The sequence below is a fragment of the Sarcophilus harrisii genome, chromosome 3, assembly GCF_902635505.1.
Source record: "Sarcophilus harrisii chromosome 3, mSarHar1.11, whole genome shotgun sequence".
NCBI classification, from domain to species: domain Eukaryota; kingdom Metazoa; phylum Chordata; class Mammalia; order Dasyuromorphia; family Dasyuridae; genus Sarcophilus; species Sarcophilus harrisii.
In genome coordinates, this window is record NC_045428.1 from 515,204,968 (window position 1) to 515,218,161 (window position 13,194).

Consider the following 13,194-nt stretch of genomic DNA (forward strand, 5'->3'; position numbering starts at 1 on the left):
AGGAAACAAACAACAACAGAAAAGTGAAAATACAATGCTTTGAGCCACATTCAATCTCCATAGTTCTCTCTCTGAATGTGGATGGCTTGTTCCATCACAATTCTATTGGTGCTTCCTTAAGTTACCTCATTGTTGAAAAGAACCAAGTCCATCACAGTTGATCATATCAACACACATAACTGTTTGTTATATACATAACACAGTACCTAGTGTACCATGTTCTCGGTTCTGCACACTTCACTTAGCATCAGTTCATATAAGTCTTCCCAGGCTTTTCTGAAATCAGCCTGCTCATACTTTCTTGAAGAACAATAATATTCTATTACATTCATATGCCATAACTTTGAATAACATATATTATACCTTCTAAAGCCATATTTCATAAATGGGTACCATTTCACAAAGTCACAATAGTCACAATAACAGTTCATGAATATATGATAAATATGTGATTTTTGACTGCATAGAGAACTCCTAGGACAGAAATTTCTTCTACTGGTATAGATTATATTTTATTTCTAATTTGATAAATAAGATCTGGGGAATATGAGGAATATAGAAATTAAATGATTTGTTTAGGATCTCAGTGCTGGTATCAGAAACAGAATATTAACAGTTTTTGTTGACTACAAAGTGATTATAGTATTGACTCTACTATGCTGCCTCAATAGTAATAACTTTGAAGTATGTTACAATTTTATCAGGTAAAATTGGCATTCTGGGGTTTGGAGCTCTACTTCACTATGCTTAGATTATTTTCATAGTGAGGACAAATATTTTATTGTTATCTCCTTCCTTAAATTTGATCTCATCATGTATTGTAGAACTCTACTAGAGTTCTTCCTATATTCTATTTGTTCTTTATGGTATTTATTTTAGTTATGTTATTGCTAAGGCAATTACTAATAACAGCAACGGCATCCAGTAAATATCTAGAAAGTTGTGGCTGGGGATTAAAATTATTCTTCAAAAGCTTGTTGTCTTTTATAGCTGGATAGAAGACAAATAATTATACTAAAAACAACTTAAAATATTCTGGAAGCCTCAATCAATTACAAAAAATAAATTGGAGGCCTCAATCAATAAATTGGAACTCACAATCTGTGAGGCAGAAAAGGCAGAAAAATGATTTGAACCAGGACAACTTATATCTGAATTTCTTTGAAAAGATTCAAAGAACAAGGTGGGCTAATAATGATAATAATATTGTTGTTCATTTGTTTTTCAATCATGTTTGACTCTTCATGACCACATTTGGGGTCTCCTGGCAGAGATACTGCAGTAGTTTGCCATTTCCTTCTCCAGTTCATTTTGTAGATGAGTAAGTGAGGTGTACAGAGTTAAGTGACTTGCCCAGTGTCACACAGCTAGTAAGCATCTGAAGTCAGATATGGATTTAGGAAAATGAATCTTTCTAATTTCAGATCTGATGCTCTATTCGGTATATCAGCTAGTACCTTCAATGGTGATAATAAAACTCAAATAACTGTAGTTCATCTATTTGGGAGTTTTCTTCAATAATACAAATGAGAATTTATTCATGCTTGTTCAAATTTTCCCATAAGTATACCAGAGAATATTTACCCAATATGCTAGAGGCATCCCTTACAGGGTCCTAACATTGTAATAATAACAGGGAAGCATTCACACTCACATACTACCTTTTTCACCATCTTGCAATATGGTCAAGGCACAGACATTGGTAAAATGGATAGAGTAATCAGCAAGACCTGAATCAAATCTGGCCTTAGTTATGTAATCCAGGGCAAGTCATTTAACCTGTTTGCCTCAGTTTCCTCAACTATAAAAGAAGCATTTTAATTTCACCTACCTCATGGCGTCATTTTGAGGATCAATGATATATTCATGAAAAAGTACTTAGCACACAATGTCTGGCACATAGTGGATACTACATAAATGCTTGTTGCCTTCCCTTCCTGGCCCATTTTCACTAATTTCTTGATTGCAACCTTTAATAATGAGAAAGAACTATGAAGGGCAATTAAGAAGATTGATCCATTAATTATTTAATCAAGTAATTGAAAATCAAAAATGGTACATTAAAAACAGGACTGACAACACCAACTCTCAAAATTACATCCAGAAGTTTAACCAAAGTAAATTACTTTCTATAACAAAGAGACCAAAAGAACCTAAAAATATCCTTAGTCAGCAAAGCATATGACTTACTTGCCAAACAGCAAGTTGAAGGCTAATGACAACATTCAGAATATAACCTGTAAAATTGTCTGTAAAATTATTCAAAGAAAGGTTATGGATGATTTTAAGCAGTATCATCTCAAAAAAAAAATGGGGAAGCAATAGAGCAAAAAATAGTTTTGGACAGCTTAGCAAGTTATCCAACTAAGCAAAGTTATCCCAAGGGCATATGAAGATGAACATTAAGGGGGTTTTACAAAGCAGGGAGAAAATGGAAAATATTTACAAAAGCAGTTTTAATAAACTGTTTTTTTCCATCAAAGATGGAGAAAATACCAGAGTTGGGTCTTGCCTTATAGTCCTTGAGTTGCTTATAAATGGAAGTAGAAATAGAATTAAGGAGAACAAAGATAGGAAAAACAGTTTGATGGGAAAAATAGATAAATATATTAACATGGCTCTATTGCATTGTGTTGTTAATTTAATTTTTTTCTATATTTATTATTATTGTAGTAATTTTATTTATTTTTAATACACATTTTTGTACATGTGGGTTCTTTTCCCTCCTTTATGATACAGAATTATCTTGCAATACAGAATTAGTAATGGTACTTCTGGGTCAAAGGGTATGCACAGTTTGATAGCTCTTTGGGTATAGCTCCAGATTGCTCTCCAGAATGGTTGGATCATTTCACAACTCCACCCACAATGCATTAGTATCCCAGTTTACTCACATCCCCTCCAACATTTATCATTATCTTTTCCTGTCATCTTACCCAATCTGAGAGGTATGAGGTGATACCTCGGGGCTGTTTTAATTTGTATTTCTCTAATCAATAATGATTTAGAGCATTTTTTTTCATATAACTATAAATGGTTTTAATTTCATCATCTGAAAATTGTCTGTTCATATCCTTTGACCATTTATCAATTGGGAAATGATATATTCTTATAAATTTGACACAGTTCTTTATATATTTTAGAAATGAGACCTTTATCAGAAATATTGGCTGTAAAGATTTTTCCCTACCTTTTGTATTTCCTTTTTAATCTTGTTTCTGTTAGTTTTGTTTGCGCAAAATCTTTTTAATTTAATGTAATCAAAGTTGTCCATTTTGCCTTTCATAATGTTCTCTATTCTTCTTTGGTCATAAATTTCTCCCTTCTCCAAAATTATCCCTTATCCTCCCAATTTGTTTATGGTATCCTCCTTTATGCCCAAATCATGTATCTATTTTGACCTTATTTTGGTATGAGATGTTATTTTTTTGTTAAACATTTCCCAATTACATTTTAATCTGATTTGGGCCTGACTCTGGAATCTCATGGGCAGATACATGAAACAGTTAATAAAGTGGTAGACTTGGAGTCAGGAAGACCTGAATTCAAATTTGGCTTGAGATACTTCCTGGCTTGTGACCTTGGCCAAGTCACAGTTTGCCTCAGTTTCCTCATCTATAAAATAAAAAAAAGAAATGGCAAATCACTCCAATATCTTTGCAAAGAAAACCCCGAATGGGTTTATGAAGAGTTGGTCATGATTGAATAGGCTGAACATCTTCAACAACTAGAGTCCTGCCTACTCTATGTGTCCCACAGGCCTCATGTTTGACATCTATGTCCCATGTGATTTGAGGGCATGTCAGAATGCTAAACTAAAAAGATTATAGAATTTCCCATGATAATTTTTGTCATAGAAGAGCATGTTTGAAGGACCTTACAGAGAAGTTGACTTCTGCCTACAGTTTAATTCTTGCTTTTTAAAATTCTGTCATCCTTTCATTTCTCTGAAACTTTTGACAGCTTATGCAATTTTTTTGCTGCTTTGCCAAGATATCAGAGCAGCACATGAAATAAGTAGTTGTTTGGACCAACAGATAGCTCACTACAATCTACTGAGTGGCAATCCAAGAAACAAGATTTTGGTTGTTATATTCTTTTATACATTATTTGGGTGAAAACATACATAACATCAAATTTTTAGATTGCTAAGAGAAAATGGAGAGTGAACACATTGGATGATAAAACTGTTATCTAAAAATCCTGTATTTATAATAAGGAATAGTGGATATATCATTAGATTTCACTTCAAGAAGAGATCAAAACTTACTTATGACAATTATTAGCTGTGTAAAATTTTCCATGTTATCCTAATTTGCATATGATATCCTTATGTCTAAATCATTTTGACTTGGTATAAAATGTAAGATGTTGGCCTATACCAAGTTTCTTCCAAACTACTTTTCAGTTTCCTCAGAAATTTTTGTTTTATGGAGAGTTCTTGCCCCCTAAACTCATATCTTTGAGTTTATCAAGCACTAGATTACTATGGTCAATTAGTACTGGTCATTGTATGCCTAATCTATTGCATTGATCTATCACTCTATTTTTAGCCAGTACCAGATTATTTTTTAAAAAAATACTTACCACATTGTAATATAATTTGTATCTCATATTACTAGGCCACCTTTGATATTTTTGATTTTTTTGTTTTTCCAGATGATTTTTTTTCTTTTTTTTTGTTGTTCAGTCATTTGAGTTGTGTTTAACTTTTCACAGCACCATTCTTTTTATTTTATTTTATTTTATTTTTTTGTTTTGGCAAACATACTTGAGTGGTTTGCTATTTCCTTCTCCAGCTCATTTTATAGATGAGGAAATTGAGACAAACAAGTTAAGTGACTTACCTAGAGTCACATAGTAAGTGGCTAAGATCAAATTTGAACTCAGGCTATTTTAATTTCAGGCTTGGAACTCTAGCTCCTGTGTCACATAACTGTTCCATTTTTTATTTTCGATCTACAACATTGGTAGTTTAATTGGTATGGTACTAAATAAACAAATTAATTTAAATAGAATTGTTTATTTTATTGTATTGGCTCAGCCACTTCATGAGCAACTGATATTTCTTGAGTTGTTTAGATCTATCTTTATTTGTTGAAAAAAATGTTTTGTAAATAGTTCCTGGGTTTATCTTGACATGTAGACTACCAAGTATATTATATTATTTTTAATTATTTTGAATGGAATTTATCTTTCTATAGCTTCCTGATGAGTTTTGTGGTTATAGTAATGCTGATGATTTATGTGGGTTTATTTTCTATCCTGAAACTTTGCTAAAGTTTTTAATTGCTTAACTAGTTCCTTAACTGATACTCTAGGGTTTCCTAATTTTACAATCATATCATTTGCAAAGAGTAGTACTTGTGTTGCCTTGTTGTTTATTCTTATTTCCTCATTCTTTTTTTTTTTTTTTTTTTTTTTTGTCTTGCCATAGCTATCATTTCTAGTATAATATTGATCCTGATCTTACTGGGAAAGCTAGTTTATTCTTATTACAGATAATGACTGATCTTGGTTTTAGATAAATAGTACTTATAATTTTAAGAAAAGCTCCTTTTATTTCTGTACTTTGTAATGTTTTTAAATAGAAATGCTTATATTTTATCAACAGCTTTTTCTATATCTATTGAAATAATGTTATGAATTTTGGTCTATAAAATTCTCACAAAACTTTTACATGTTATATCTATCTATATATCTATCAATCAATCAATCTATCTTTCTATCAATCTATCTATATAAAAGTATGTATCTTAGAAAGTAGTTGTTGCTGTTTTCTCATTACTTCTTTTGGTACTAATAAAATAAAGCATTTTTTTAATTCTTTTTTTAAATGTTTCTTTGTGTAACTCAAAATTCAATTTCTTAATGCCTTCAAAATGTGTTATACTTGCACAAATCTCTTCTATGTACACTTGAACTAATCTAGCTGATTTTTTTTCAATTGTTGTTTTCTTTGTTGCCATCTTTATCTTCTTTATAATTACATTTGGGATTGTGATATTAACTGTTATAGGTCCATAGCTTTTGATAATATGTATAATCTGTTACAAAATCTTTGCAATTATTTTTCATCTTTTGTCTATTTTTCTTATACTTTTACCTTTAAATGCCTCCAAGTTGACTTTTCTTATCCCTCAAACTTTATTTGAACTGATTTTTACCTTCTTATTTTTCTATGTATACAGCTGTCCATATATATATATAATCAAACTGATTTTTTTGAGAAAAAATTAAAACAAAACATAAGGAAAAAATAAAAATGTGAAACACAGAATGTTCATCTGAAACACTTCAAAGCTAATTAATCCAGGTATTGTTGACAAAAAAATGCAAAAGATAAAGCAAAGTATATAAAAGTATATTAAAACTGATTATAATAATAAAATATTTAAATTTAAGATATTTAAGTGATGTAAATCAATAAAAAAGGAGACCAAAAATATATAAAGACTTTCTTTCTTTGTTTTTCTTCTGAGGCAATTGAGGTTAAGTAACTTGCCCAGGGTCACACAGCTAGGAAGCATTAAGTGTCTGAGACCAGATTTGAACTCAGGTCCGACTTTCTTCAGGGCTGGTGCTCTATTCACTGCATGACCCATCATATAGACTTTCAAAGTCAGTATGTATTTGATTTATAGGTCAAGCAGAAAAGGTAGTCATCAAGAGTAGCACCAAATCAGAATATAAATAGTTTTTGTAAAATAGCATTGAAAAGAATGGTAGAAGGTCATGAGTCATACAGCTTCATAAAAACCTTCATATGCAGCATATCTTAATAGAATTTGCATTTATACCTTATACTACTTGGCACCACATCAAGTAAATTTTCATTTAATTAACTGTCTATAAGACAAAACTATAAATTATGAGATTTTCCTTTATTGCTGCTTGCTAACTACACTACTCTCTTCAGAGAAGAACTAAGGAAACAAGTCTAGAAGGCTTGGGGATATTTAGTATGATTTGTACAGAGTGGAATATATTTACCTGTCTTATAGTATCATGTTATATTTATGCATATACAAAGTGAAATTGTTTTTCTTCTTATAGGAGAAAAAGAGAGATATGGAAAAATGCATTTTGCTATCCAGGAAAATGAAATGTTCTTCAAAGGAATGAGGAAAGGGAAAAGTGCTTCAAGAAGGGGAAAAAAGATGTAAAGAGGCAGAGGGGAATTCTCAACTTGTGTAAGGGAGTTGAACAATGGAAAATTTTAACATGGGAATGGTAGGGGAAAGAATGGAAAATTTGGAAGTTATAATAGATCTGAAGCTCTTTCTGGGAGGCTGAATCATCTCTGAAGAAAAAAGTTTCGATGCAGGAAGAAAAAAGCATATAATAATTAACAACAACAACTATAATAACATTTATATAGCATTTACAGACAAGCACACATGTACACAAGTTGTTAGTATTATTTATAGTGGAATATTAATATATAATACATATACAGAATATTATATGTAATAAAATATAGAACAAAAATATTTATATTTTAATATTTATTTAACACTATATAATGAGATAATTATACACATGTGCATATGTCCCTCTAAAGGATAAATCTTTACTTAAGGAAAAGCAGTTTATTGCATTATTATGATGTGTTAGGCATTACATTGAGTGCTAATAGGTGTTTGTAAATACAAACAAATTGGAGAATCTTTTACCCTAATACAAAATCTTTATGAATCAGCACCGGTTGCTGTCCTCCAGAAGTAGAGAACTTCAAATCTTAAAGTGCTCACTTGCATTTTTAAACCACTGGCATCACCAAACCATAACAGAGGGACACAAAAGAGATTCCTGGGCTTATGCCAATTTTGTAATCTTCATGCTTCAGAGATTCTGTATTTTCATATTCACTCTCCCCCACCCTACTCCCAACGAGTGACAGAAATGGCTTACGTCCTTCTCCATGAGTAAGAAGTGTGGTGGAACTGAAAGCTTATTTATTGTCTCCTAACTGAGCCTGAGCCTAGGCTAATATCTGCAAGGATTCATATTAATTCGGTCCATACAAAGAAGGAAAAGAGAGTCAAGGGAAGAACTGGAATAGGGGCAGCACATCTGGCTTCACTGGAACTATCGGAAAAATACATGGAATCCAGAATATTCAGTCCTTTCTTGATAGAGGCTATTCAGGACAAGGGCCCAGATGCAAGGAGATTAAAGCAACTTCAGGGTCCAGACTTTAGAACTTCAGGTTTTCTCAGTGGTAAAGGAAGACAATCCAAAAAGAGATTGAGGCTGAATTTGGAAGAGGGATTAGATTTATTCTGTTTATTACTAGAGAGTAGACTTTGGGACACTGAGTAAAAATTATAGAGAGGCAGATGTCAAGAAAAGCTTCCTAATAATTTGAGTTGTCTCAAAATGTAATGAGCTGCATTTCTAAAATATATGGAGAATTGACTCAAATTTATAAGTATACAAGCCATTCTCCAACTGATAAATAATCAAAGAATATGAACCCCTAATTTTCAAACAAAGAAATTAAAGCCATTTCTAGTCATTTGGGAAAATGCTCTAAATCAGTGTTGATCTGCAAATTAAGAGAACTCTGAAGTGTTACTTCACCCATCTTAGATTGGCTAAAATGACAAGAAAAGATAATGATAAATGTTGGAGAGGATGTGGGAAAATTGGGCCACTAAGAATTGCTGTGGGAGTTGTAAACTGATTCAACCATTCTGGAGAACAATTTAGAACTATGCCCAAAGGTCAATCAATCAAACTGTACATATCCTTTGATTCATCAGTGTCTTTACTAGATTTGTATCCCAAAAAGATCATAAAAGAAGGAAAAAGACCTAACATACACAAAAATGCTTGTGGCAGCTCTTTTTATAGTGGAGAGAAACTGGAAACTGAGTGGATGCCCATCAGTTAGGGAATGTCTGAATGAGTTATTTGAATGTAATGGAATATTATTGCTCTATAAGAAATGATGAGCCTGGAAAGACTTACACAAACTGTTGCTAAGTGAAATGAGTAGAATCAATTATGTGATATAGATTATGTGATGATTAACTATGATGGATACAGCTCTTTTCAACAATGAAGTGATTCAAAGCAATTCTAATAAATTTATGATGGAAAGAGTCATCTGCATCCAGAGAGAGGACCAGGGGACTGAATGTAGATCACAACTCGGTATTATAATATTTTTTGATTATTGTTTTTGTCCCTCTCATTTTGCCCCTTTTTGATGTTATTTTTCTTGTGCAGAATGAAAAATGTGGAAATACATTTAGAAGAATTGCACATTTATTTTAAAGATGAACAATGGATGATGTAGGGTCAATTCATTTTCAAGTATAGGATTGAATGAGTGATAGCTATAGTCCTTCTCAACTCTGAAATTCTGTCACTATTTAATAAACCTTGTTGTAATAGGGTAAACATTACTTCTATATTAGAGATCAGGAAACTAAGATACAGTGAATTTAAATGACTTTTCAAATGTCAGATGACTAGTAAGTGACCAAACCAGAATAGGGTCCTCTGTGTACTATTCCATTTAAGCTATATCTTTCTAAACTCTTTTCAAGATTTAGTACATGCACTATGTTTTAGTAAGAACATGTCTCCCACCACGAGTTGTGGGTATTTCTTCTGTTACATCTTTATATAATTTGTATTGACATCTACATATAGACACACAATTATATAGTATACATACCTACCTACATATGTATGCATGTATAATTTCTTCCCAGCAAAATATCAACTCCATAAAGACAAAAAAAGTTTTGTTTTTGCTTTTTATCACCAAATCCTCCTACAATGGCTAGTGCAGACTAAGTGTTTAATAAATCCTTATTGAATTGACTTGAATACCATTTCTCTCAGAAGCTAAGAAAATGGGTAAAAAAAAATCATGCACTAGTTAGAGCCGCCCTGGAGTGCTTCTGGCTGGAGTAGAGTATTCCCTCTGAAGGCCATTCTAGAGCAATAAATGACAGTTAGATTTATCTAGGTCACTTTTCACCTTCCCTTCTCTCATTTTCTATTCACTGCACATAAGTGAAGGAAGAAGAAAGAAAAAAGAAGGAAAAAAAGATTTACTATTTCCAGTTCCCTGATTTTCAAAGTGATTTGCTGGTGCATGATATCAAGTGCAACTTGAGAAGCCCTTGGGCTGTAGAACTTTGTATTCAGAAGTGACAATGACAGAGCAGAGCACAAGTTGTCAATTTCTCAACAGAAGGCTTTAGAGCAAAGAGGTGCTGGGAGTCAAAGGACTGAAGGCTGTCTGCATTTTTTGTTCCGCTAAATCGTCAGAGAGGTTCAAAAACAGATTCAATTAAGGGAAACTTTTCTTTTTCTTTTCTATTTTGAACTGCAAATGTTATATTAGCCAAATGCAGAGTTTCAAAATGATATGTATTTAAAGGCATTGTGGTGAAGTGGACTTAAATTCAAAATCTTTGGTCTTTGATAATTTGCCAATAAGATAGTGTTGCATGTATCACTTGGCCCTCTCTGGGCTTTGTGTAAAGTGGTTGTTGTTCAGTCATTTTCAGTCAAGTCTGATCTTTATAATCCTATCTGGAGATTTTGGCAAAGATGCTGGAATGTTTGCTATTTTCTTAGTTCATTTTATAAATGAGGAGACTGAGGAAAACAGGGGTAAGTGACTTACCCAGGATCACACAAAGTAGTGTCTGATCCAGCTTTGAGCACAGGAAGATGAATCTTTCTGACAGACACTCTATCCACTGCACCACCTTGCTGCCACCATCTGTAAAGTGAGGACATTATAATTCTTATTGGAAAAGAACACTAAGATTTTTAAGGCAGCATACATAACAGAATACCACTTCAATCTGGAGGAGAATTTAGAGAATATCTATATCCACTCTCTTCCTGTTCCCTTACTGTCCTATCACTGACCATGTAATGGTAGAGACTGGAATAATAGGAGACCATATGTCTAGTGTACATCAGAGAAACTATTAGGAATTGATGGAAAGAAATATAGGTGAAGATACCACCTGAAAGAGACAGCTTTGGAGACAGTAATTCCTGGTGGCAGGGACAAATAATGGGGATTGACTCTATAAATACACTCCCTTTGCTGGCCCATTAGAGAACTAATTTAAGGGGTCCTTCTGAGGAATCTATGAGGGGAGAAGACTTCTACTAACCAGGAATTGTGATTTGCCCCTTTGTCACATTTGAGATCATTATTAATAAAGTTTGTTTACACTTTCCCTATGTACCCTTTGCATATTTGTGGAAGAGTGTGCCCAAGATTTTTGGGTGTAGTACTTTTGTGTCATCTCTACCTTCTTAATAAATATTTTTTCTCTAAAAAGTACTTAAAGGAATTAAAATTAACTTTATGACTGATGTTAATCAAAACACCAATGGGGCTTCATGATACTATTAAAATACTATTAAATACAACAATAAAATAAATTAAAATACTGTTAACATGAGGTAGTTAGGTGGTATAGTGGATAGAGCACTGGCCTGGAATCAGGAGGATCTGAATTCAAGTCTGGCTTCAGAGATTTGCTAGTTCTATGATCCTGGGTCAGTTGCTTAGTTTTGATTGCTCCCTGCCCTGCTCACACATATTGTTAATACAATGCTATTAAAAGCCTGAAATCCTTAGGATTACTATAAGAACCCTGAAACCACCACTCTTAGTATCCTGTAATGTTCTGGTTAGCTTTCTGGAGGTCCTTCCTTTCAGCTGAGAATCACCATGAGAATAGCCAGGGATAAAGTCCAAATTCTTTATTGTCTCCTTTTCAGTCTGTCTCCTTCTCCTGGTGCTGGGCTAGCTTTCTGGAGACCCTTCAGGTGGGCCTTGGTCTCAGTGGAGAAATAAAGACAGGTCAGCCATCAGAGTGATGGGAGATGGAGTGAATGTCTCTTGTCCAGTCCTTATTTGTTTTTATATATTCTATTATAATTATATCATCATAGGTATCAATTTTGTAGAATAGGTGTCAATCTTATAGAATTATATTAAGTACTAAGTACATATACTGAACTAGAGAACTATTAAGCACTATGCTAAACTAGATAACAATTGTCTTATCAATTCCACTGGGTTAACACCTTCTTTCAAGTATGCTTCTCTAATGTTCTGACCCATTACAGTGTCCCAAACTATAAATGTGAGTAAAAGTTGAAAAGATGGCCCCAAAAGATATTATGCTGAGGTTGTAGAAGGTTGGATCTCTGAAAAGGTGTACTTGAATCTAAGACAGCAGAGTACTTAAGGCTAAGTACTTATTCAATGGGTAATTTTTCAACATTGATCCTTGCAAAACCTTTTGTTCCAAATTTTTGCCTCCTTTCTCTTATTCCCTCCCCTAGATGGCAGATTATCCAATATATTAAATGTTAAAATGTATGTCAAATCCAATATATGTATAAATATTTATACAGTTTATCTTGCTGCACAAGAAAAATCACATCAAGAAGGAAGAGAAAAAAAATTGTGAAAAAAAAATGCAAGCAAACAATAACAGAGAGAGTGAGAATGCTATGTTGTGGTCCACACTGTTCCCACAGTCCTCTCTCTGGGTGTAGATGGCTCTCTTCATCACTGAACAAGTGGAACAGGTTTGAATCATCTCATTGTTGAAGAGAGTCATGTCCATCAGAACTGATCATCGTATAGTCTTCTTGTTGCTATGTATAGTGATCTCCTGGTTCTGCTCATTTCACATAGCATCAGTTCATGTAAGTCTTTCCAGGCCTCTCTGAAATCATCCTGCTGGTCTTTTCTTGCAGAACAATAATGTACCATAACATTCACATAATTAGGTGCATTCTTTATCTTTGACAAAATACAACACAAAAAACACTACAAATTTAGCTTTCAATTAATCAGTTAATTAACATTTATTAAGTAGCTACTATATGCCAGGCACCATGTTAAGTGCTGGATATTTAAAAAGAGACATTAAGATGATTTATATGCAAAGGAAAAACACTGGAAAACTTCCTCAAAAAGTTCTGAAAAGAATTTTACAATTTTTGCAGCTATATGAAACCCTGATCATAATAAACATAATAAAGATGAAATTCAAAGCAACTTCAAGTTTTTATCCTATCTTCAAAAAATAGGGAAATAGGACAGAACATTGCAACAGACAATGAAGGAAGTAGAAAGTAAACAAAGTAATGTAATATTTATATCACTGTGAATTGGTCTAGCCA